Below are 14,544 nucleotides of genomic sequence, written 5' to 3' on the forward strand. Positions count from 1 at the left end.
AGACAGAACATTCCCATCTACATGCCAAGTAGAACAGAAAAAGTATTATGTTAAACTTTTTACCTTTATTACATATAACTTGTGTTAAAATCTTTATAATAGATTCAACATTCTTTTTTCTTATTCAACCACATTTTTTCCCACTTTTTAAATTAACATTTTATCTAAAGTTTTGAGTTCCAAATCCTATGCCTCCCTTCCTCACCCCACTTCCCTGAGACAGTAAGCAATCAGATATAGGCAATTATGTAAAACATTTCCATATTAGTAATTTTGTATAAGAAGACTTGAATAAAAGAAAAAAAAGAAAGTGAAAAATAGCATGCTTCAGTCTGTGTTCATTCAATATCAATTCTTTCTCTGGAGCCAGATATTATGTTTCATTTGGGATTATCTTGGATCATTGTATTGCTGAGAATTACTGTCATTCACAGTTCTTCATCAAACAATATTGCTCTGACTGTTTGTTTTCTTGGTTCTGTTCACTATACATTAGGTTCTGGCACAGTGAATAGAATGCTCACCCTGGAGTCAAGAGGACCTGAGTTCAAATCTGACCTCATATACTTATTAGCTATGTGACTCTCAACAAGTCACTTTGACTCCAATTGCCTTAAAACATCTGGGCCATCTCCAGTCGTCCTGATATATATCTTGCCACTGTACCCAGATGACTCTGGAGGAGAGAGTGAGGTTGGTGACCTTGTACAACCCTCCCTCACTTAAATCCAATTCAGTGCAAGTCATGACATCACCCTGATGTCATGGTTCTCTTCGAGAATTAGGGACAAACAACAATCATTATGCATCAGTTCATGTAAGTCCAGGTTTTTCTGAAATCATCCTCCTTTTCATTTCTTATAGCATAATAATATTTCATTGCAATCATATACCACAGCTTGTTCAGTCATTCCCCAATTGATGGGCATCCTTTTGATTTACAATTCTTAGCCACTGCAAAAAGAGTTGCTATTAACATTTTTGTATAAATAGGACCTTTGCCCTTTTTTTGGATGTCTTTGGGATAGAGACTTAGCAGTGGTATGGCTGGATCAAAGGGTATGCACAGCTTTATAGCCCTTTGGGCATAGTTCTAAATTATTCTCCAGAATGGTTGGATCAGTTTACAATTCTACCAACAGTGCATTAGTGCCCCAGTTTTTCCATATCCCCTCTAGTATTCAACATTTCCTTTTTTTGTCATATTAGTCAATCTGATAGGTGTGAGGTGGTACCACAGAGTTGTTTTAATTTGCATTTTCTAATCAATAGTGATTTAGAGCATTTTGTCATATGACTACATATTGCTTTTATTTCTTTGTCTGATTTCTTTGTCTGAAAACTGCCTGTTCATATCCTTTGACTATCCATTAGGGAACGACTTGTAATTTTACAACTTTCACTCTGTTCTCTATGTATTTGAGAAATGAGGCCTTTATCAGAGTTACTTATTGCAACCCCTCCACCCAGTTTTCAGCTTTCCTTATAATTTTGGTTGCATTGGTTTTGTTTGTGCGAAACCTTTTAAAATTTATATAATCAAAATGATCTATTTTACCTTTTGTAATGCCTTCTATATCTTCTTTGGTCCTAAATTCCTCCCTTACCCAGAAATATGACAGATAAATTATTCTGTGCTCTCTTAATTTGTTTATGGTATCACCCTTTATGTATAAACTATGTACCCATTTTGACCATATCTTGGTATGCAATGTGAAATGTTGGTCTATACCTAGTTTCTGCCATATTGTTATCCAGTTTTCCCAACAGTTTTTGTCAAATAATGAATTTTTGTTAGAAAAAAAGCTTGGATTTTTGCATTTATCATATACTAGATTACTATGGTCATTTACTAAAATGTAACTTTTACCTAATCTATTCCACTGATCCACCACTCTAATTCTTAGCTTGTACCAGATTGTTTTGGTAATTACTGCTTTATAATACAGTTTGAGATCTGGTATGGCTAGACCGCCTTCTTTTGCATTTTTCATTGATTCCCTTGGCATTATCAATAAAATGAATGTGACAAATTAAGTTCCTAAATTATTTTTTTTATGAGCAACCAATCAAGCAGTTATTAAGAATTTATTGTGTACCAGACACTGTTTTAGGCGCTAGGGGGACATATCTAATGAATGAAACAATTCCTTTTAGGAAGTAGTTTACACTGTAACAAAGAACTGGCATTTTTTGGAGGGGGGAGGGAGAGAATAGAATATGATTACAAATAAATGCTACATACATAGTATTTATTTATATATTTTATATATGTCATTGTTGCTCAGTTGTTTCAGTTGTGTCTGACTCTTGGTGACCACATTTGGGGTTTTCTCGACAAAGATACTGTAGTGGTTTGCCATTTCTTTTTCTAGCTCATTTCACAGATGAGGAAACAAACAAGATTAAGTCAAGCCTAGGGTGACAGCTAGTAAGTGTCTGAGGTTGGATTTGAACTCAGATCTTCCTGGCACTCTGTCCACTGTGCCACCTAACTACCATATATGCATGCATGCATGCATGTATATATATATATATATAGGTATATATGTATGTGTACATGTATGTCTATATAGCTATTTCTCTCCTATTATAGTACTATAACATGGTACATACAATAACTACACAGTAATTTCAGGAGGCAATAACACTTGGGAGAATCAGAAAAGGCCTCTTTTTAAAAAATTCCATTCCAAAATACTTATTGCACCTTTTGTTTTTGTTGCCTTTTAAAAACGTTATCCGAAAACAAGGGACAAAAATAAGTAAATTGGTGATGAGCAATTATGTTAAACTAGAATAGAAAAGGGACCACTAAACTTTAAGGATCCCTGCAGGCTTTATATAGACTTAGAAAACCACATATTAACATTATCTATGCTCTATTGTATTTTTCTTATTTTGTTAAATATTTCTCAATTACATTTTAATCTGGTCCAGGCTGCAGTTGGGCCTTGTGGCACCTCTGGTGTACAGATTCAAACTTAGTCACAAAACCACCTTGTTCCCCACTTCACATGTTCACATAAGGAATTTTATTTAAGGTATCTTGGAGTAAATAAAGCTGAACTTGGAGGCAGGAAGACCACTGAAAGCCACTTAACCACCCTTAGCCTCAGTTGTTCCATCTGTAAATAATAGCAACATCTACCATACAAGATTTTTGTGAATAGCAAAGGGTATTACATACATATATGCATATATATTATGCACATTATATACATATATTAAGTTTGAAAGGAGTCATTATCTTGATAGTTCTTAGAAAATACATTTCCCAGTAAATTTGATACCACTCAATTGACTTTCTGCCATTAAGAAGATTCTTGATAAGTAGCTTGTGGTAGCTAGAGAACTATGTTCAGACCTACCTGCCTGTGAGTTCTGACATACTGGCTGTGTGACCCTAGGAGAGACACTAAACTTCTCAGTATCCCTAGGCTACTGTGTGAGATGATAAATTGCAGAGTAGATGCAAATCTGCAGTGGTAGATTGACTCATATTGGGTATTCCATACACCAATGAAATTGTGGGTCTATTCTGTCAGAAAATATGGTTTTTAAACAGTAAATTTCTCTTGCTGATTTGTATAAAACAAGGCATTCGTCTAATGAAATATTTAGATCGTGCATGCAATCACACACACAAATCAGGAAATGCAAAAGGTAAAGTTATTTTATAACATTGATTTAAAAAAATTGTCTACTAAAATCGATAAAAAATTATCTTGAGAAAATGTCATTTAATTATAAATACAATTGTTTGTCTCATCTGCTGAAACCTGTTATTCCTATATTATGACAAAAAATAATGGGAATTTCTTTTAGATTATTTTTCTGCAGGGTTAAAAAAAAGGATATAGGAGTTGCTGTTAAAACAACAACAGACTTGTATTTATTATTCCTTTAATAACTTCATAGAGAAGAAAACTACTCATATATAACATGTAGTACAAAGAATATATAGTTCTTTAGAAATCCATGGTATGTACTTGTGAAACTTAATATTAATCTAAATAGTTCTGCCATACTTAATTTATATGAAATGTCATGGAACCCATAATCGAAAGTGATTTTTCAATCACATGTAATTTTCATACAACAACTTAGAATACATCTAAACTGCCCAGGGGACTTCCTTACTGTGGACTAAATATATGCAAATTTCCACTGTTTCATCTGTTTTTCAGTTATCTGCAGGAATAAATCTAGATTTTTTTATAGGCAAATACAATGTGTATTTAATTCCTCCTAAATAATAGTTTTTCTCAAACTTTCTTTAAAAAGAAAAAGACACCCATTGAGCTGAGGTTATATGCAGAAAATTTTACCCACAAAAAGAATATCTTTGGAAAGTTCTGAGTGAAAATAGGATCTTTGAATGAAAGTGTCTAGAATTAGCTACCAACATAAAAGACAGAACCCTTTTTCATTGTGGATCTCCACACTATTCACTTTAAGCTAAACTCAGATAGAAATTGTACTTAGATCTTGACAAAAGAAAAGTCTGAAATTTGGAAATCATAGTTCTTTAGTCCAAAAATAAATTCAAAGCATGTGTTATTTCAAGGGCATTTATTGACTTGAAGAGGGTTTTTTTTTTAGGGGGGGATGGAGTAGGATGGGGTAATGGAACAGGTTTTTAACAACACTTAGAGGAATCTTTTAAAATACCCTCCCCCCCCCAAGATCCTGCATCTGGATAATATTTGAATAAAACTGCCCCACTGCAAGCATGTTTTAAGACAACTCCAGAAACATATTTTTAAAAGGCAATCAAGAGGGAAAAATATCTTGCTGAACAAGTCTTGCCACATGCAACGGTACAATCAATATTTATTACATTATAGATTTGCCAAAGTTCTTAAGACATCTGGGAGTAGTGTAGTGAACTACATAGCAGCTGATTTGATTATTTACTTTGTATATTCCATTGCACACTAAATGTAGATACTGTTTTTAAGCATATGGTTAGCAAAATAAAATCCAACAAGTCTACTCTCTTTTAAAGTTCTGGCCAATCCGAGGTCAACCCAATATTATAAAGACTCCCTGAACACAGCCACATGAATTTTGCCAGTTTGGATAAAAGTAAAAAGGAAAGGCATTTTGAAGATGCTTTAGCTACAATTGCAGAATGGTAGTTTGTGGGTGTGAATAAGGAACTTGATATGGGCAGGGCTCAGAAGATGCCTACTATAAAGCTAACCATTATCAGCTTTCTAAGATATCTAGGTAAAGAACCTGTGTAGTAAAGGCATTTGTAATTCCAGGGGCCAAAGCTGAGGTATACTGTTGATATAGTCACATAAGGAATTTTATTCACATGTTCACATAAGGAATTGTATTTAAGGTATCTTGGAGTAAATAAAGCTGAACTTGGAGGCAGGAAGACCACTGAAAGCCACTTAACCTCCCTTAGCCTCAGTTGTTCCGTCTGTAAATAATAGCAACATCTACCTTACAAGATTTTTGTGAATAGCAAAGGGGATTACATACATATATGCATATATATTATGCACATTATATACATATATTAAGTTTGAAGAGGTAAGAGCTTGTGCACTAGTTAAGTTTTGTATCTCTTAAGTGTTAGAATAAATAGTTACTTAATACAAGTTTGTATTATTGTATTATATTGAGGCAAGCAGGTAGGCAGAGTATTGGATAGGATTATGGGTCTTTTCAGGTAGCAAGGACAAAATACTTTTTATTTCATTTTATGACTGAGAGACTAGATGCAGAGCTGGAGCTAGAGAATGTCTCTTAATTTTTTGTCCTATAATCTTTTACCATTCTGCTGACATTTTCCATTGTCATAATTTTCTCTCCTTTCACTACCAAGATGGGCTGCAGGAATCAGAGTCCCAGGAAAATATTTCTGGAGATGCCTCCTATCTCCATCCTCAACACACACATACACACACACACACACACACACACACATACAGAGACACATAGATACAGACACACATACACACCCCAGAAGTCAATGGTGACGGGAGGGAAAAGGGAATGATCAGGAGGTAGGACTATTATTATTATTATTATTATTTGTCTTTGTATATCCTTTCTGTAGCAAACAATGACTTGCACGTTCCCTACAAATGTAGAGAATTTCAAGACTAGAACTTTCCTCCCTTAATACAGACCAGTAACTTGTCTGACATTTTTAGTTTTACAGAGTTTCTTTGAGAGGGTTAAATGGCTTATCTATGAACAGGTAGTGGTAGGTAGGTAATATCTGGAGCTAGGGCTTCCTTACTTCCAGAGTGGCTTTCTACCTACTATCCTGCACATACTAGGTGCTTAATAAACCCTGGCTAATTTTAATTGGAGGAGTATTTGAAGGGATCTCAAAGCCAGTATATTTTAGTTGAAAGGAAGGAGATATAGTTTGAATTGCTTCTGTGTGAATACCTCAGGGCATGCTGGAAGGGGTTAAGGCTGCCCAGATTTTGGTTACAGAAAAATGGGTTAGAGTGAGTCTTTGCTTGGCCTGTATAACTGTCCCAAGCTAAATACTGACTTCATCCCCAAACCCAGTACAATCTTCTTTTGCAAAAGGAGAGGGAGATGGCAAACCCTCTATTCTGCCTAGGACACTCTTAAAGATGTGAAAGAGAGATCTTTGGGGATTAGAACTTCCTCAGACTTCACTCAGTCAAGTATGACTTGCCTCCCGCCCCGCAAAGCCATAGCCACATAGATTCTCTGTATCCCTAACCTCATACGCCCCCAGGGATTGCACGGAACATACTTTAAGACGTCGGAGGGAACTCAGCTCCCTGACTCGGTTCGGTGGCTGCATAGATACCAGCCAGTAGCGGTAGACTTCCCAGTTTGGACACGGCCAGGTTCGCCCTTTCTCTCTTGCGCAAGCGAGGTTACTCTTTTTCTTGAGGCTGAGTCCCTTCCCCTCCCCCACCTCCTCCCCCATTTCTGTTCCTTCTGTTCATGCCTCCACAGTCCTGCGGACCACTCCTCTCTCTTCTCAACACCCCCAGTCCCACAGCACACCCAGCCAGGTCCTTTTCCTGTTAGGAAGAGGAAAGAAAGAGGGCAATTTGTTTCAGATGAACCGGCAGCGCCTGTGACCTTACACGCAGTGGGAATCCCTGGCGTTTGGCAATGTAATCTACTGGGGACCCTCGGCCGCCGGGACCAGATCAAAGCATTCTTCCGCGGACCATTGCACTAGGGCTACAGTTTAGTTAGCCTGGCCTAACCCCGCTAATAAATTCTCTGCGGAAAGGCGGAGGGGAGGGAAAAGGGACGATGGGAAGGAGGGGCCAGGGTGTCAGGGAGCGGGGATCAGGGCTGCACCTGCAGCCCACCACATGTTATAGCAATGAAAAGCACTTCAGTTTCTTCCTCCTCCCCCCACCCCCTCCCTTCGACCGCTCTTCTTCTTATCCAGAGCCCTGGCCTTCTGGGGTCAAAGCTTTCAAAGGGAAGATTGCTCCTCGAAGTTTTAAAGTTCATATAGCCCTTTTCATGTGTGTTGTGAGTGCTTCTCTCTGTCTCTGTTTTTCCTCTGTCTTTTTTATGTCTCTACATCTTTGTCTATGTGTCTGTCTCTATCTCTCTGTTTTTTTGTGTCTGCCTCTCTCCTCCCATCCTCCCTCCCTCTCTCTCTCCCTCCCCCCCCCCCTCTCTCTCTCTCACACACACACACACACACACACCCCTTAGGAGCTAGCACCCATATCTTTTTTCTATATGTCTCCAGTCTATAGACATCTCTTTGGCTTTCTTTCTCCACTCAGTGACTGGGCATCACCTTTTTTTTCCTTTTTTTCCCCTTCTCCAGAAAATTAGTACCACAGACAAACATTTGTTATATGAATATCTTGCTTAAGATACTGTCTTATATTGCAGCTGTTTATATCTTTTGACCCAGAATTTTCCTCTACTGGGCATAAGCCCCAAGTGTACCAAAGACAAAATAAAAGGTCCCCTATATACTGAAACATCGATAGCAGAACTTTTTATAGTAGGAAAAAAACTTAGAACAAAGTAGAACAAAATGCATTCCCCATGCATCAGGGAATGGTTGAACAAATTCTTGCATAATTAGTGCTATGGAAAGTAAATGATGACTATGAAAAATAAGAGAAAATTACAAGGATTGTATGAACTGATGCAAAGTGAAGTAAAAAGACGAGAAGACAATATACAATATATATACAATGAATACAATGTAAAGAAAAATGCAAATGGCAGTTGAACTTTAAATAAATGTCAAAAATATCAGACAAGAAGAGATATGGTTGCTATATTGGTTAGTTTTGCTTGACTGCTTCTCTTTTTATGAGGGGAGAAGAGGAGAAAATCATTCTGGGAGATGATTGCTATACAAAAGATGAAAAGATGTTAATTTTTTAAAACTTCAGAAAAACTCCTGCCCTTCCCAAGCTATTCTCTCTCTCAAGTTATTGCTTTACATCTTCTCTCTTTCACATCTAAACTCCAAGGAAAAACTGTCTTTATCTATTTTCTCTACTTCCTCTTCTCTCTCACACACACCTCAGCAATTTGCAATCTGGTTTCTGACCTCATCACTCAAATGAAACTACTCTCTCTGTATTTACCAATGATTTCTTAAAGGCCAAATCTAATGTCATGAGAGGTCAATGGACAAATTAATGTACAAGGTGATCCTAAATCCCAATCTTTATTAGAGTTTGACACTTGTAATAAAAGGAAACAAGATTGGGCTGGGATTGGGGCAATGGGCAGGGTTGGGAAAGGGGTATGGGGAAAATGAAGAAATAAATGTTCTGGGCCTGGGAAGTTGGGTTGAAAATTTCTTTTCAAAAGAAGTGTTTGATCCTGGAAATAGGGATGTAATGCAGAAATGCTCCATTGACATGCATGCTTAGGATGAGCCTTCTCTGGGGGTATGGCTCCAGAAAACTGGGTTTTTTTTGGTGTATTTTTCATCTTTCCCCCCTCTGGGATTTGAAAACTATTGATTGAATCAAATATTGACATTTCAAAATAACACTAATGGGGGGCAGCTAGGTGGCACAGTAGGTAGAGCACCGGCCTTGGATTCAGGAGGACCTGAGTTCAAATCCAGCCTCAGACACATGACACTTACTAGCTGTGTGATCCTGGGCAAGTCACTTAACCCTCATTGCCCTGCAAAAACAAACAAACAAAAAACCATACTGATGGGCTTTTAGATGAAAATGAACACTCATGGCACCAACATTAGAGTGATACCACCATAGTACCATAACTTTAGCACCAGCACCAGAATACCATAACTGTAAGCATTAGCCTGATAGATTAGTACAACAATGCTTGAGTTTGAATAAGAAGGTGCTAGAAGTGTCTTACACAGTGAATGACAAGATCAGTGATTTTTAAAGTTATGTTTTATTGATGTCTTTTGTTTTTATAACATAGTTCTTTCTTTTTTTTTTTGAGAGGCAATGGGGGTTAAGTGACTTGCCCAGGGTCACACAGCTAGTAAGTGTTAAGTGTCTGAGGTCAGCTTTGAACTCGGGTCCTACTGAATCCAGGGCCAGTGCTCTATCCACTGCTCCACCTAGCTGCCCCTAAAATAGTTATTTCTTGATCATTCCCTCTCCTCCCAGCCCATCAAGTAAACAAATAAAAGTAGTGAAACAAAGCCAACTGACACCATCTTAAAAGTGTATTAAACAGTTTGTATTTATAGTACTGTAGCTTTGTACTTTTAAAAAAAAGGGAAGCGTGTTTTATAGTCTGTGCACTTGGACCAGGATTGGTCATTAGAATTAATCAGATATTGACTGCCTCTTGGTATTTTCATTTACATTATTATAATCATGGTATGTTTTGTTCTCCTGGTTCTTTTTAATTCAGAAGACCTTAGTTGATACAAATTTTCCATATTTCCAATAATTCCTTATATTCATTGTTTTTATGGCATAATAATATTCCATTATATTGGTATACAAATTTGTTGATCCACTCTCAATGAATGGGTACTTACTTTGTTCCTATGTTTTTTCTTTTTTCTTTCTTTCTTTCTTTCTTTCTTTTTTGTGGGGCAATGAGGGTTAAGTGACTTTCCCAGAGTCACACAGCTAGGTTTTTTTCAATATTAAAAATATTGCTGTGAATATTTTGGTATTTATAGGGCCTTTCTTTATGTCTTGGCATGCTCAGAGCATGTGTCCACAAAGGGAACACTGGGTTGAAAGGTATGAAGGGTTTAGTAAATTTTCTCATTAATTCTAAATTGCTTTTAGGAAGGTTGGGCAAGTTCACAACTCCACCAACAATGTGTTAATGTTCCTGTTTGCCTAGTCAATGAGTTTGATCGAAAGACACACTGAACCAGTTTGAAACATATAGCTCGACAGTCTATTCCCACTTACCCTGAAACTACAGCTTCCATTTAACACAGCTTCAGTGTCTTGCATGAAGTATGCTATGGGGCAAAGAAACAAACAAGGCATAGTCCTAACACAGAGGCAGCCAAGAATCATCCATTAGAGAAGAGATTTTAATATCTTAGAATTGAATACAAACAAGCTGGCATCTGACAAGATAGTCTTGTATAAGGTATGGTATTGGGGGTGTGTGGAGGGTCTATGGGGGCCTCATCTCAGAAAGGAGAATGAGGACTAATGGCATGTCTACTACATTGGGGGTTTGGGGTTCAGTATTTCAGTCCATGAGCTACTGATCTTTTATAGCTTTCTATACCACAATGCAGTAACCACAACATTATAATAACAGCAAACTACTATCAGAATAGTAGCATACATTATTCCAATTATTCACCTACACCGTACACCATAATTTCATTCTTCCTATTGGTATTTTCCTCTCCAGGGCAAATCTAATAAAAATAATAACTCACAAAAGGCAGTAGGACATATTAAAATCACTGTTGGAATCCTGGATTCAAGACATTCCTCCTCATACACACTGGTTGTATGACTATGAGCAAATTACTTAATCTCTCCATGTCCCAAGGTGCTCTCTCTTTAATCCATGAGGCTATGGAGAACAGCTGGCAATTGGAACCTGGAGCTCCCTGAAATCACAGGTCTAGACAAAAAAACACCACCACCAAAACTTATAATTTGTATTTATAGAACACCTTAATATTTGCAAAATGCTTTCCTCACATTTTGAAGCAGGTTGTGCCAATTTATTATCCCCATTTAAAAGATGATGAAACTGAGGCTGGGAGAAGTTAAGCAATATTTTACTGGTCATATAGCTAGTAAGTTTTTTAATCAAGTACACTTTCTCTAAGTCCAGCCATCTTTCCACTGTACCACGTTGCTTTTCTAACTTGTATGACTGATGAATCACACATCTCATGGGACTGGGAGTCTAAAAACTAGGGCCAGTAATCACTTTGCTTTTCTCTCCAAAGACTCAGAGCTTAACCAGTCAACTATGTGCTAGATTCCCAGGGATACAAATACCACCACCACCACCACCAACACTATCTCCTAAACTAGTCCTTACCCTTAAGGATCTTTGTCTTTGGGGAAGACAAAATGTACAAGTAAATGCAATATATATATATATGAAATACATGAAAGGATTAAAGACACTAGCAGCTAGGGAAATTAAAAGGGCAACATGTGGCATGTTCAAGCCATTTTGGCCTGAACTCTTTAATTATTAAGTCCAAGGCTTTTCCAGCTGATACCACAGTTACTGTTTCCTCAGGACTTTTCTTATTCCCAGGTCATATGCCCCTACTGATGCCATTCCCCTTGGACCTGGGTCAAGGAGAAAGAAATATTAATAATAACTGATATTCATATACTAATTTTTCAAGCACTTTACAAACACTATCTTATTTGGGATGCCTTATGGCCCTTTGAGGCAGATGATCCAGGTAGTTATATGAATTGTATAGGTGAAACTATAATAATTTAAAAAGCTACTTGCCCCATCTGATTTGAACCTGTCTTTCTGATTCCAAGTACAGCAGTCTATGGACAAGCTACCTAATTAATCCTCTGTTTTTCTCTCAGTGGGTCCACTCCCATAATACCTCAACAGACTGGTACATATTCCTGTCATAAAATGTTTGTAAAGGATCTTGAATGTCATTTATAAGATGTTATTCTCTTAGGATTTGCTAATCTAAGTCCAGGTAAACTTCTCTGTACTTAAAGGATAGGTAAGAGGTTCTCAGTGCTTTGCTATTTCTGTTAGTATTGAAGAACATCTTATCTCTAAGAGCTTCTCAGGGATGAGAAGATGGTGGAATGGATTGGTCTCTTAGGTCTTGGGCATAGGGATGACTCGGATCTTTTGTATTTGGGGAGTGCTACCCTTTTCCCTTGTCATTTCATTTCACCTGAGGGTCAACCAGTAACTAGTTTCAATGGAGAAGAAATGCAGTTGGAGGTCTAGACAGAGATGATTAGATAAGGTGTATTTGTTTTGTTTTTGTTTTTTTGCTGGGCAATTGGGGTTAAGTGACTTGCCCATGGTCACACAGCTGGTAAGTGTCAAGTGTCTGAGGCTGGATTTGAACTCAGGTACTCCTGAATCCAGGGCCGGTGCTTTATCCACTGAGCCACCTAGCTGCCCCGATAAGGTGTATTTGTACTGGAAGGAATTGCAATATCATTTCCTGTGGCAGCTGGATATCTGCTTTGCTAACGTTTCCAGATATTAACATAAATAAAAATTAAAATGATAGCTAAAAAATATAATCATATCTCCTGTCTTACATTTGACACCCTACTGAGAAGCCAAGGAACCCTTTAGTTTTCTTTATATTCTCCCCTGTTCCCAAACTTTTTCCCTGGAGAATTGAAACATTTCCAAATAAAGAAGCTAGGCCAAGGAGAAAAGAAAAATGGGTGTGTGTGTGTGTGTGTGGGGGGTCATATGGGAAACAGGGAGTTACAATTTCTTGGTTATGGGCTCATTGAAAACTAGATATAGTGTTCGCTTTGGCAGCACATATACTAAAATTGGAACTATACAGAGAAGATTAGCATGGCCCCTGCGCAAGGATGACACGCAAATTCGTGAAGCGTTCCATATTAAAAAAACAACAAAAACACCCCCCCCCCCAAACTAGATATAGTAAATTTGGTCCACTCTTTGTGTAGTGTAATGAGCCTGGGACCAAGAGTTGGAAGGCCTGTTTCTCTCTTTCCCAAACTTCCCACTAAGTACCTGAGTTACCTTGGACACAAGTCACTTCATCTCCCAGAGCGTCATTCCCTTCCTATCTGTAAAAAGAGGGTGTAAGGAATTAATTGTGATTTGGGGTATACTGTGAGATCTCCAAAGTCTCTTCCAGATCACTCATTTTATTAGGAGAGGATGGAACTTTTAAGTGACATTAATAATGTGGCTTACATTTTAGGAGGAATGGGATTTCAGATATCATTTTTATTTAGATTGACTTTTTAGAACCTACCAGAGGAAAGCTAGATTAAAAGCAACTATACTATGCATTTTACTGCCTCTTTCCCCGTCCCTCCAGATTATTTCCACAATTGCATGTGATGGGTTTTATCTTTGATTACACAAAACAAATTGGGAAATCATATGTAAGAAATCCCATCTGGGATTATTTGTTATTCTCTGTTCTTTGAATCGTCAGAATTGTTCAAACTTTAGTTTAGTTTTTTTTTAAAATTTCCCTTTGTTATCTCCTGTGGGATGGAGGGGGAAAGTTTCCAAGAGACACTTGATTCAGTGGATGTTGGACTCGAGTTATGCAAGTGAAACCGACTTTGAATCCATGTGCATCCTTCATAGACCTCACCAGAAATTGCACATAGATGCCCCACTTGGGGGGGGGGCGGGGAGAATCACCTTTTCTATTATTCCCCCTCTCAGTCAAAACATGTCCACATTACAAATTATGTAGGGATTGGGGGAGAGAGGAAAAGACACATCTTTGCCAGTCAGTCTTTAATCGCCAGCTCAGAATAGTGAAGGGGCGGGAGGAGGGAAACTCACCTTTTCTCCCAGAGGACAGGTGCAGAAAGAGAACTCTTAGGTAGAGCGGAGGGGACTCATTTGGAGATGGACAGCAGGAAACAGCCGAGGCTGCCGCTGCTGCTCAAAGAACAGTAAGCTTGCAAGGCATCTTCCCAAGAACTGAGCCAGGATTAGGGAGTGTGGACTGGCAGAAGAAAAAAGGCATCAAAGTACCCAAATCATCTAAAACAAAACAACCCACCCTCATCACACGATAAGAGAAAAGAAATCCAGGACACTGCTGGACGTTGGGGTGGAAGGGAAAGGGGAAGACTAAAAATGCTTATTCTGCAGAGAGAGCAACAGATCAGCCAAAAAATTCCTATACCAACACAGAAATACTGAAGATAAACGATTAACGGAGGGATGAAGGGGGGAGCATAAAGTAGTCTTGGACAACAGATTTTTTTTTTTTTGGAGGAGGGATGATAATAAAAAAGGGAAGGAAGAAAACCACTAACCCATTGCCAAAAAGAGATACTCTATTCCTCCGATTTCTCTTTTTCTTTCCTTCCTTGATCTCATCAAAGTTTAAAAGCGACGGTTGAAGGCCAGTCGCCCTTG

General features: G+C 38.0%; 1 non-coding gene across 1 annotated transcript; it reads left to right on the forward strand.

Moving 5' to 3' along the window:
- Positions 1 to 12,926: 12,926 nt before the first annotated feature.
- On the forward strand, positions 12,927 to 13,033 carry LOC122737484. Its single transcript, XR_006354318.1, has one exon. It is a non-coding gene; the product is annotated as a U6 spliceosomal RNA (small nuclear RNA).
- Positions 13,034 to 14,544: the final 1,511 nt, after the last annotated feature.

Source organism: Dromiciops gliroides, chromosome 1, assembly GCF_019393635.1.
Source record: "Dromiciops gliroides isolate mDroGli1 chromosome 1, mDroGli1.pri, whole genome shotgun sequence".
Taxonomy (NCBI): domain Eukaryota; kingdom Metazoa; phylum Chordata; class Mammalia; order Microbiotheria; family Microbiotheriidae; genus Dromiciops; species Dromiciops gliroides.